This window comes from Mastigoproctus giganteus, chromosome 10 (genome assembly GCF_048544385.1).
Source record: "Mastigoproctus giganteus isolate SK-2022 chromosome 10, ASM4854438v1, whole genome shotgun sequence".
NCBI classification, from domain to species: domain Eukaryota; kingdom Metazoa; phylum Arthropoda; class Arachnida; order Uropygi; family Thelyphonidae; genus Mastigoproctus; species Mastigoproctus giganteus.
This window is the reverse complement of record NC_143584.1, coordinates 54,544,220-54,557,546: the sequence shown is the minus strand read 5'-3', so window position 1 is coordinate 54,557,546 and position 13,327 is coordinate 54,544,220. Positions and strand designations below refer to the sequence as shown.

General features: G+C 38.3%; 1 protein-coding gene across 1 annotated transcript in view; it reads left to right on the top strand.

The window, feature by feature from the left end:
- The first annotated feature begins 10,127 nt into the window (after positions 1-10,127).
- Positions 10,128-13,327, top strand: part of LOC150079035 (lactadherin-like) — a 300,762-nt gene continuing 297,562 nt past the window's right edge. Inside the window, exon 1 of the mRNA XM_090383407.1 lies at positions 10,128-10,276. The gene's annotated coding sequence lies outside the window, so the exon portion shown is untranslated. The remainder of the gene's footprint in view (positions 10,277-13,327) is intronic.

Below are 13,327 nucleotides of genomic sequence, written 5' to 3'. Positions count from 1 at the left end.
TGATTACCTGTTGATTCTGTTATTTTGTTCTGTTTAAGCCAACTGTTGACGAGGATGTTCACTTTCGACTCCCATAGTTCCAAAGCTTTGATGGGACGAACGGTTAGGGGTTGGTAAACAGAAGTGAATTCCAAATCCCATCAATACCCTTGACAGGTGTGACCTACAGACACATGGCCACGTAGCGACCAACAAAACCATCCACGGTAATAACTCAACCGCGAGCGCCTTTATCCCACACAACCCAAACCTGTCACAACAGGTTTGTAGTCTTAAAATCACATGGGATAAAATGCGTACAACTCCCAGGCAGAAAGTTACGATCCCTCATCTCTAAAGTAAAAACACCGGTCCCCACCTTACTACAAAGCGGATTGGTCTACTGCATCTCTTGTCGTGACTGCACTAGCTGCTACATCGGGGAAACTCGGAGCCGATGTAGCAGCTAGTGCTGCTACATCGCCTTTCCGAACACGAAAGAGCAATCCGCTTAGCGGATGTGGAGCACTCGGCTATTGTCGAACACGTTTGGGCAACCCACCACGACATTGATCTACACCGCGATGTCGTGATTGTGGATAGGTCCCGCCACTATCGACGACGCGCCTTGTTGGAGTCGTTGAACATCAAATGTTCCAATACCTCAGTCAACAGGAGCGGTGGATGTCGAGTCCACCCTATCATCGAAACAGCAATCCTGACTATTGACAAACGATGGCAACATCCGCATGCATCTCAGCCACAGGCTTCAACATCCAACAATTAATCATGCACTTCACGTCTTCGACTCCAAACTATCTTTCAACGATCACATAAACCTCGTACAGTCGAGGCTGAATTCACTACGCTGGGTCGCTAAACAACAGCTGCTCCACACCACCGACCCACAACTGGTAAAAAGATACATCTTATCAATCCTTTACTCGACAATACTGTATGCTTCAGAGATATGGACATCGGCCGCCGAATTCAACATTAAAAGAATATTCTCTGCCGAATTCTGGCTTCTAAAATGGGCCAACAGCAAACTCCACCTTCCCCCAGCTCTCAGATCAACGCAGTTAGCAGAAGCTCTTCACCTACGCAGGCTCCGGTCCTACATCGGAGAAAGAAGGCTATGTTCACCATCAAGATGGCCACCGGTGAAATTACAGAGCCGAACTTCTGGGATCACTGCTCTTGGCGCATTCCTCCCCCTTATCTCCGGTCTTCAGCACAGCTGCTAGCAAACCGTAACCGGCTAGTACTAACCGACAGATTCCTGCCAAAGTAAATGCTGCCCTCACTGCAAGCCATCGACGGGGACCTCCAAGAAGTGGTCAATAATAAAAAATACAGGAAGGGTATCCTCGTCGAACTGAAAATGTAAAACTGTGCTTTGTTAATAATCTGATTTATCTTTTTTTCTCATGTGTATCTCTTTTGTAAATATGTTTTGTTAACCTCTGGCACCACCTTGCCGTGACGGGACTAATTGTATGTCTATCATTGCTGCAATTAAAGATTCTATTCTATTCTATTCTAAGATTGGCAGTACACGCCCTCATGCTCCATTCTTAACTGTCAGTTTAACTGAGGAAGGTTGACAAAACAACCGAAAGCTTTTTGTTTGTATGTATCTAATCTAATATATGTATATTTCCTATTATTAAACTTGTTACAATCTATTTTGTATCCGTTTTCGCTCTGAGTTACAGTAATTTTGATAAAAACATTGAAAGTATGCCGACTCACCACTTCCAAAAATGAAAAGTCTTGTCCATCATCGGGCAGGATCATGACATCAGTCTTCTATAATAATAGATAATAATAGTAGATAATCTTGCAACGGGACAAACAATAAACGGACAATACTGTGCTATTTTAGTAACTAAATTACGAGAAGCAATCAAGGCAATCTGACCAGAGAAACTGACTAAATGTGGTTTATTTCACCAGGACAATGCACTGTTCACAAACCGGCTGCAATTCATTAGGCTGGCTATGAATTGTTGTCCCACCTCGCCGGATAATATAGCCCATCTGATTTCCACCTATTCTAGATACTAAAAACTAAATTGTTTAGAAGGAAATTTGGGTCGGATGATAAGGTGACAGAGATCAAACACTCCATTTTTCAGGACCTACAAGGAAGCGACTACAAAACTGGGAGCATTGCTGGAAAAAGTGCATCGAGTTATAGGAGGCACACCTAAAAGAGTATAAAATCAACATCAGCGAATACCTGCTAGAATACAAACTTATCATTACACAACCACACACAACAGTATAAGTAAAGTCATACTAGCATGAGTAACAGCCAATCAGTATATTAATTTTTCTTATAAAAGGAAACGAAGAATCATTAAAACACCAAATAAGCGAGTACAACGGTCTTTATAATAGGTTTCGTTTATTCCCCTTCATGTTCTAAGTTTGTATTAATGGTATGATATCATAGTTACAGAAGTGTTACCTGGTTGTGGATTTTTTTTTTTTTTTTTTTTTTCCCTAATACTGCTGTTGGGGGGACTCTTGCGAAAAACAGACTGAAGGATTAACTGGCCAGAAGATCCACTAATCACAACGCAGTTATTTTCACACACACGTTTATGTATATACTGTATATTCGTACACAGCATATTCATGTTGTCGTGTGTGTGTGTGTGCGATTCCTAGATAATTTATGGAAGATAAGCATGATAGATAAAAGGAATAACTGGACAGAACAATCGCTAAGATTATTAAGTAAATACCACATCAATTCGAGAATCATTAAAAACAAAAAAAAAAAAACAAAAAAACAATGCAATTTCATAGCAAATCAGTCCTATACGTATTAATCAGGTAGAACAGTCCAATAAAATAGGGAAAGGAAAAAAAACTCCATATCACCTCGTAAACTGAATAGTCCAGGAGGTGAGGAAGGAGGGGGGGGGGGAATACAGTAAAAAAGATATCGGAAAGGAAAGAAAAAGCGTATGCCAATTATAACTCCGGCTTTCTGGTGACGTCATTCCTGTTCCAATAGTTCAGGCCAGGATAGTAGCGCGTATAATGTCTTGGAAATAATTGAGTTACAAACAATAATACATTTTGATCACTAATGTGTTACAAACGATAATACATTTTGATCACTAAATTACTAAAAATCATAATTAAACAGCTAAAGTCACTAAACTATATACGTAGGAAACTACCAACTCTCTTTTCAAGAAGTGACAATCAGCGGAAGAAAACGAGGAAACTACCGATTGCGTTGACTTAAAACTGTGTATCTTTTAAGATTTTTTCCACCCGTATTAAGGTTTTTTCCAAGTAAATTTAAAATTTAAGCACTTTCTCTATCCTTTCCAAAGAGACTGTAGTACAATATATTGCCTGCTATATTTCACATCTTTCAGCATAAGTGCAAAAACCTAATACAGTGCATATATACCGGACTGTCCTACCTGATTTACTCCTTCAAGACTGCTACGAAAATACACTTTCAGCATAAAAAGTTCCCTATGAAATTATATCATTATATATACACCAGTATGTACATATGTGTACATATAATGAAAGTAAATTAAATTAAGAATAGGTTAAAAGGGTGGGGTAAGCCCAGAGAGAAACGAACACAGCGAAAACCAGTGCTATACATATAGACACAACGAGACGAGGGTGGGGGAAAAAGAAATCAAAATAAGTGCATTGCAGAAAGAACATGTACTGATAATTCAGAATGCAATAAATAATTGAAGTAATTTTCCAATACGAAAAATTTACATCAGTTATGAATAAATTTAGACTGGCGTCCCTTGAACAACGAGGCCCAATGTCGTGAAATATTACATTAACGATACGTGCTTCGAACCAACCGCAAAACGTGAGCAATATATGAAAAATAAATAAATAATAATAAATAAAGACAGCTCGCTGAAAGGCCACAAGGCAATGGTCGCGGAATCATTGCATTTCAAACATTAAGCAAAATAATCCAATCATGTCGGTTAGCAAAGCAAGCCACTTCTTAATTCAATTTACATTTCTAATTTACTTATATTATGTTTAGGCAATACGCGGTTTGGTTTTGCTTTGCATCGATGCATTGCTTTCTTTATTTTTATTCATTTGCGTATCTGTTATTCTTCAGTATCCTTTCAATTAAATTTATTTATTTATTCATTTATATATATACACATGTTTCTAGCACACATACCCTAAATAAAGGTGAAACGTTAGGAGTTATAGAAAATACAAAACAGTCCCACCATCTGATTTAATTTCAATCTATATACATATAGTTTTCCACACATGAGAAAATGTTCATTTATATCAAAAATAAATTATTATTAATTTACAGTCCCATTTAAATTTTTTTTTTTTCAAATTCCATTAAAATAAAACTAACTATACAGAGCCAACACAGTATTAGCATACTCCTGGAATTAAAGGTATATCTACCTTTCGTATATGGAAATTTCATCATTGTTTCTTTTTTATAAATAGCTTCAATACCGATCCAGTGTTTTTGATCTTGTAAATAGGAATATACCTAGTTAAGAGCAGAGCTCTATCAGTCCCACCATAAAGATCCATGACGGTGGGATTGCAGAGGATCTGAATATCGCCGAACTTCGATCCACTTGATTACCTAAATACGAGGGACGATCATTTGATTCGCGGACTTAATCACATATCGCTGTTCAATCTGTATGTCCGACATGATACTTGCTTCAAAACGATCGTCAATGACACGCAGCTAAAAAAAAACTTCACAAAACACTAGCTCGACAAGTACTGGCATGCACACACAGAGTCTGCTCAACAGCGCCTCTAGCGGCAGTTATCGAAAGTTCGCGCAGTAAACAAAATCTTGCACCAGTCCGTGAATTAAATGATCACTACTCATATCAACTCTATCAGCAAATTGAGACGTCCAAGCAGCAACCGACGCTGCCAACATTTGAGGAATATTCACGACAAACCTTAAAAGTATTTTCAAAAAAAATATTTTAATTAATTTGGTTTCACTACCTTCCCATTTAAGCCAGTATTTACCTATCTGCAGTGGCACGATTGCTTCAGGGGCCAAGTTAACTGAGACCATGAGGTGCGCACAATGCACATCTCATGGCCTCAGTTAACTTCGCATAATTAATCCAACCCATAAACATAGACAGATACGGAAGTGCAACTGAACGCGTATAGTTCTAAAAATTATTTTTTAGTTCTAAAATCCTTAAATATTATAAGAATACCAATATTTGTGCATTCTTTCATGAATTAAATTAGTTGCATCGAATCCTCTATATCGCGTGGTCCTGGCCAAACAGCCCTGCATTCACGTTTTAAGATAGTATACAATGTACAGTATATAAAAAATGCCTACAAGGCTCATGATTCTATAAATTAATAACTTTTAATATATCCCTGTTAATTAGAAATAATAATGTAGATACTTCTAGAAAAACACCTGTTTCAGAAAAATGTAATTTTACACAGTATGTTACTAAAACGATTTCTCTGTTGCAATACTTACGCATAAATCCATAGGTGTGAACATTTAAACATGAGCACGAATTTAAAAAAGTTTTCCTCCTAGTGATATTTATTCGAGCCAATGGGAGAAGAGAGCGAGGCAATTACGTCACTACAAATGCAGTTAATTATTTAAAATTGCCTCCATAACGTTCACCAACCTCTTGCACGTGCTTCACCGTCTAACATTTTACGTTCCATTGTAACGTTTTTTTGTATATTATATATTTGTAAATAGTTTTAGTATTTTGTAAATATTTTAAAAGATTTGTATAGTTTGTAAACATTTCAGTTAAATATTTTAGTCCTGCTCTTTCGGATGCAACAAATTTATTGCATTATAGAACCCGAAGCAAAAGGTCTTTGACTAAAATCTATTATTCGGGTACAGTACCACTTGTCTCTGCGCAGTGGACATGGTTGTAGAACGGAGTGATTGTACGATCGAGTTCTGTGATCGGGTGATTATTGTGAATGCGTTTTGTTTCTGATTGTTTTGTCATCGAGGAGAGGGGTGCTTAGCTAAGGTAGGGTGTTTATCCCCACATCCTGCTGTTCTAAAATCGGAAAACGAGTTCCCGATTTTAAAACAGCAGCAAGTGGGGTGATAAACACCCTAGATATGTCAACCTAGGAGGAAAGGGGGGGGGGGGCGCTAAACAGAGTGGCCCCTGCCAATCACTGCCTTCTTCCTGACTTTTAGTCGAAGTATGGAGTGGTACCCACGATCTGAATTTTTACCAGGAGACCTTGAGAATGCCACGCACTACAAATGCACAGGTAAATAAATTACATAGGTCATTTCCTGATTAGACATCGATCAATGCGTTTCGACATGTGTGTATTTTACGTAGAAAAGATTTGACTTACTCCGTCATACTTCTACATATTACTTAGAAAAGCGTGCGCGGGGTTTGGCCAGCAAAGCGAGCAAGGGGCGGAGCCTCTAGTTATTATTATTTCTCCGTGGCTGGGGAGTTCCACCCTGTGACGGGTATTGCTACCAAGTACACACACACACACACACAGAGTGGTTGTTATGTCTGGTGTTACTGTTGGTCGAGAAACTCGGACTATCCTACAGGTGTTCAAGATTGCGACTTTCTGGAGTTCCTTGTAGGTGTTCTCTGGGAGACCTATTGCTGCTAGGTAGGGTCTTTGGCACCATACCAGTGGTTGACACGATGATCGGGATGGTCGTTACTTCTTGCATATGCCACATCTTCTTGACCTCATGTCCATGTACTTCCTAATTTTTTCCCCCATGGGTTTTCTGGACATAGCTAATGTTGGGCACCGCTATGTCAATCAGGTAGGTAGCCTTTTCCATCTTGTCCACAAGGGTTATGTCCAGTCTGTTTTGAGGAATGGTCTTATCCGTTATGGCACGGTCCCAATGCAGCTTGTGGGTTCGGGTCTATAGTACTGCCTGGGGTTCTTACTTGTAGTATGGCACACTTTCTTTCGTCAACTGGTATTTTCTCGCTAGCTTCTGAGGTATTATCCTGGCTACCTGGTCGTGTTTATGAGTGTACTCAGTCTGGGTGATCACCTTGCACCCCGCGGTGATGTGTTGGATCGTTTCTGAGGCCAGGTGGTATCGTCGACATGTGTCATCTGACATTCCGGGCTCCTTTGCGATGTCTTTTCTATAGTTCCTGGTGTTGATTACCTGGTCTTGGATGGCCAGCATGAATTCTGCAGTCTCGGGGAAGAGCGTCCCGCTTGTGAGCCATGCATCAGAAGCAATGGTATCGTGATCTTGATGGAGGTCACTGTAGTGTCTGCCATGGAGTGTCTGCTTTGCCCATCTTTCTAACTTCGTTTCTTGTACCGTCTGGGCGGGAGGGGGGGGGGAAGGTTTCCTCGTTTAGGTTGAGTGAGGTATACCACTTATCTATCTTCCTTATGGCTTGGTGGAGTGATGCTGTGTTGTTCTCGAAGTAATCCTTCAGGTTAACTATCGCTGTTTTCTGTTGCTCTATCAGGCCCCTTCCTCCCTCTTTCCGAGCTATTGTTAGTCTCTCCACCGCTGACTTCGGGTGGTGTTGCCGGCTCTTGGTCATCATTGTCCTTGTCTTTCGCATGATATCTTCTAGCTCGGTGTTAGTCCAATCTATGACCCCGTATGTGTATGTTAGTACTGGAGCTGCACAGGTGTTTATAGCTTTAACTGTGTTCTCTCTGTTCAATTTTGCTTTCAGCAGGCTTCCGAGTCTCTGATGATATTTTTCGGTCAGGTACTTCTTGATTTCCTTGTACTATAACTGCTGAGCCTGCATCATTCCTAGGTATTTGTAGGTCTCTCCTTCTGTCATAGCTTCGATCTCTTTGCCAGTCAGCAGCTCGTAGTCTCAGGAATTAATTTTCCCTGATGCACTGTGTGGTTATTATTATTATTATACGGTGTGCTGTTTTGCTTTACTTAGCGAATTTTATAATAATATTATAATAAAACTGGCTAATGAATAATTAAAACCTTTAATTTAAATAATAATTAACACCTTTAATATTAAACGTGTAAAAAAATATTTAAAATCTCTACATAAGAAATTTTTCAAACACGTAAGTTTTAAAAATAAATTATGAGATATTCAAAGAAGAACCAAAGAAACTTTTGCTATCCTTTGGAAACAGAGGATTCCATATTATGATACTTTAATAGGGGTAACATTGGTGAATTTGAAATAAAACTGCAGAATCCTTACTTTTTCATTGCATAAATGGAAAGGGGGGGAAAAACAGTTAAAGCAGTAAACTGTTTTTTTTTTTTTTAGCAACACTTGAAATGTGAACTAAGAATTGAAAGCAAGTGTTTAAAACATGAATAATTACTTCCGAAACTACTAATATAATTACAAGATCGTAAAATTATATTCTAGCTAATTAAATATTAATATAATTAATATTAATAGATATAGATTACATTTGATACATATTCTAGTAGCAGTTTTTAGTCTTTATAAGGCCAACAACCAGAATATGTAGCGCAGTTCTTCACAGTAACTGTTGGGTCTAAGACGGCACACCAGTTTTTTGTTTTTCTTTTGTAAAACTTTTCCCAGTGTTAAAGGAACTATCTTGAATAGACCATCTTATACAAATACCCGGATCAAGAAAATATTTAGTTTTCTATCATATTCACAAGGCTAACAAGAAGTAAGACTATTCCAAGTAAACGTCAACAATCAGTCTACGTCCTCTTTAATCACGTCACAGCACGCGCGGCCGGAGAATATGAGATATATCAAATATAATCTTGATATCAGACTTTCCATGAATAGTTCAATAAACCAAGGAGGCGGAGCTTCCATTTTTTTTTTTTTTTACTTCTGTAAATTGTCAGAACCTGTAATAATCCGCTGCAGTTCTGGAGATTCCAATGCGATGACTGAGACACAGTTCTACATGTTTGGAAGTAATTGGAGACCAAACCCTGTAATTAGTTGATTGCTCAAATATCCAAGTTTGAAGGAGCCTCTGGCCATCCATGTAACAAAATAACAAAGGGGGAGATCACAGAGCCTTGAGTTAGTTCTCTACGTAGTTAAATATACAGCAATATGCATAAAATGTATCTATAAAAAGAGGAGTGATAATTTTTATCAGCAAAGCTTTGGTTGCAACAGACAAAGACAATAAAGCGCTTGGAAGAGATAATATGAAGTCCTGGTTTTGCACGTATGTTACAATCAGGGGCATTAGCAATATTTATTCATAATGATTCTATTATCTTTTATTTATTATTATTTTTTTTGCATTTAACTACGCGTTTGTTTTGACAATGTCAACTTTAATTTAGAACATTAATCACATCAAGACAGCGTCATATACTACTGTTACCATCTGCATTGTAACTGTACTTTTTTCCTATATATTTCAAATGGATCTTGTTCGGATCTTTTGCGTTGCCAGTGATAATAACGAACTGGAAAGGGACACACGAAATATGATGTTATCTTTCATAATAACACTCACCTTCCATTTCTTCTTTTACTTGAAAGGACAGCTTTTTGTAAAAAAACGTGTCGGTGTAATTTGTGTTATCTCATTCTGAGAATGTTTACATGAAATGATAAATATTTGTGATGGTACAGCACTAGTATCTACTCGAACTTTGAAACCGTGAAGACAAGACACCTTACTAGGCAATGAGAAACTTCATAGTAATCGATGTCAGGGAGTTGCCTCTTAATTTTTTTCGTCAGCTCTGTTTTTAGAATCTGTCATTGTCGTACGATGCTAGTGGGAATGCCTAATGGACTGCACAACACCGTGTACAAAATCATGTGTCATTAATATTGCTATCCAGACACCATAACTTCAAAAATCCCTCGTACTCTGACATTATAAATGAAAATGTACGAACGTTGTAAGCTACCGGTTTCTTCCGCTGTCACGGAACCTACTCGCGGGACGAGTAACCCTGGCAACATTTTTCTTCACTATTTCACTGCTTTAGCGTAGTGACAAGAAGCTGTCACGTGACTCAATTCCGTAACGGTGGTCGGCTGTACGACCTGTGCCTTGTTGCCACTTCGGCAGGGCGAAGTGGTGCTTCCGTCACAGTTCGGATACAGGGCTCGTTAACTGCACTGTTTGGCCTGCGGAGCAAAGTGAGTGAGTAGCGTCTCGTGTGGTAGTTGAGCAGCTAACGATGCTGGCTGAACTCTAAGCTGTTTATACCGTTGTGCACGTGGACAGAGATGAGGTTCCGGTGATACGGGAGATTGGCAGATATCCCGGAGACTGGACGGTGGGCTCCAAGCTGGTAGGTACCTCTTTATTGTGTCGCTGAGCCAGCATAAATAGTAAGGAATCACATTATCCTTCCCTATTAACATTAATTAGCCTTTCGCTCGCAACCAAAGGTGGGCCTAGTTTCATTTCATTAATTAAGTGGCAAATTACTTACTTATCCTTTTGCGTACTATCAAAGAAAGACTTTGCTAGGCGCCGTAATGTGAAGTCCACCGTTAACAGGATTTCATTCACACAATTTTTGCTGACCGAAATATTCATCTCCATCAATGCGAATAAGAAGATTCCTTTTTCTTTTCTCCATTTCCCCACCTCCCCATTCGTCAACGTGCTGCTGCTGACTGACTCACACTTTTTTTCTTGCCAATGCAATTAAGTTTCCACGTCCAATTTCCTACACCCAAAGTCTCTTCAAATTTATTTCAGTACAATCATTAAGATTCTTTGAGTCTATTGTTTAAAAACACAGAAGCTATTTTATTACAAAAGTTGTTATTTTTGTTCTTTTAGGCTACATCCTTTTATATATATATTTGAATTAAACAGTTGCATTTATTTAATGTATTATACAAAAATGTGCACCATTTAAAAAAAAATTTAATATTTTTTTCTAACTGTTTTCTTGTATTATTTTCAATACATTATTTATCCCTCGTTCTCTAAACAACCATAATCAACACCAGGACTTTGCGTTTTTAACGTTGATACATGTGTATGTGTGTGTGCGCGCGCAATACCATGATTATTAATGATAATGAAGGGTTACATGACAATACTAATATATATCTTAGTTTTCGCTAAATCTGTCCAAATATGAGAAAGTATTCCGACTCCTGAGTAAATAAAGCCTGTTTCAGTTTAAAATTTCATGAAAACTAATTTATACAGGATAAAAGGTGTTATTCAGTGAACGGATTTAGTTCACTGAAGCCTTTCGTCCGTGAGGGACCCGGTGACATAATTGACAGCGGCAGTTTTGGTCATAGGACCAAGGGCAACCTAAAGTTTTGGCCACTTATGTCATCACTAGTATTGCCCCAATGACTTATAATTCATAAAAGTCATTGGTAAATAAAAATCAGCAAAATTAGTTGGCTATTTGTAAGCAGTAGTTACTTTATTATAAGTATTTATATACAGTATATTACGGTTATCAAACCTCGCTGTCATTAAAGGAATGTTCCCAGCAAATACATTAACAGCCAATGACATGAAGGTCGACCTCTACATATACGCAGAGGACAAGAAGAACAGAAGAGAAATTCAGGAAAACGTGTACAAATATGTTTCGGACCCAAAGTCGTAGAATGACTTAAAACTTTCCCAATTTAAAAAAGTTTGAACAAATGAAATGGCTCACAACAGATCAAGAGGCTATGTGAACTTCATAATATTGATCTTGGTATTAAAATAAACGTAAATTAAAAAAAATAATAATAATTACTGAAGTCACATAATATTGTAAATACAAATAAGCAAATGTGCAGTGCAGTAAAACAAAATTTAAATACCACGAGCACAATTTGCAAATACCGTTAAGTAGATGGGAAACTTGTAAATGTTTCTATTACAAGCAAAATACTGTAAGCGTAAATATGTCAAATTCAAATGTTCCACACCAACCATTTTATTAACTTTACCATCCATAACGGAATGTATGCCCTACTAGCAATTCTACTGTTTAGGTGAACAAATCATTTGATTAAATAAACTGAATAAATAAACATTAAACAAAGAGATGCTTCTGATGATCTCAAAAATGTGTGTAATATATATATATGCAGAATAACATGCGTGTTTAATGCAGAGTCTATGGATCCCATTTGAGCCATGGGCCCTTGGCGCGCGTCTTTTTCGCCTAATGGTAAATCCGCCTCTGTTTAAGTAACCTGTTTAAGTCTGCCAGAGAACTGACGAGGGTATCAGATATCAGTAGGGAGTCAACTAAACATCCAGTATACTCGAGACCTTCAACCACAAATCAAATTCAATGTCAGATGAATTCAACATCTGATGATACCGTTGTAAAGTGCCTCTTAAAGGTCAAGATCTGTAAGTTTGAGCAGGGCACTGGAAGATTTCTGATGGTTCTGTCCGGGGATCTTCTGCCTACGATCTACCAGATGTTGAGAAAGTCGAAACTGCAGAGCACAGATCTAGTCCCACTGTGAGTTTCCGAACATAAGTCAAGTGCTGGACTGCAGTAATGGGGAGCACTCTGTTACTGTGGTTCACCATCCCCAATATGGATTCACAGAATTTAGCTGCCTGCAATTTTTTGTTGTTGTTTGCTAAATATAAATCCTCCCTGAAAGGTTACACGTTTGCAACGGTTGAGGAAATTATTCAGAACGCGACACAGGACCTATTAGTAATCCAAAATAAACCTATCGGGAATGTTTCTAGAAGTTGCTAGTGGAAAGGTCGTCGTAATCGGTACACCCAGTGTCAAGGAGATACTTCGAAGGAGATACATCTGTTGTTGTTATAGGGGGATTTTAGGAGCATCAGCGACTAAGGCCATGTATACAGGCTCCGTATATACTGTCTGTAAATTGCGTGTGTTCTGAGGTCGATTTTCTGTTTGCTGGCCGAAATACCTGAGTTTCCGGGAGAAAATAAAACATGCTTCCTCGCCTAAGACTGACTAACTCAGCCGCATTGAGAAAAAGGCCCATAAAAATTCCTCTCGTCATCGACGGGACTCAAACTCAAACTCAGGTCTTTTCCATCCGGCGTGGGGAGGACAGCGATTCTACCACCACGAGGGCGAAAATCCATTTAAACAATCAGTAAGCTTCATTGTCAAAATATTAGTTCGGCCTGCAAACTTTCTGCTCAAACCTCGTAAATGCAATTAAATGTAGAATTACATTGGTGTTTTTTTTTTTTTTTTTTTTTTTTTTACAGTACAGCACTTTTTCGTAACATTCCGTCAAATTCAGAGACTATAATATCTTTTGAGTTTAACTGATAATCGGATTTATCAGTCAGGCCATACCGATATATAGTACAGTACTGTGTTTAAATACCGTACTCTTTTTATATCCCCGAAATCGGA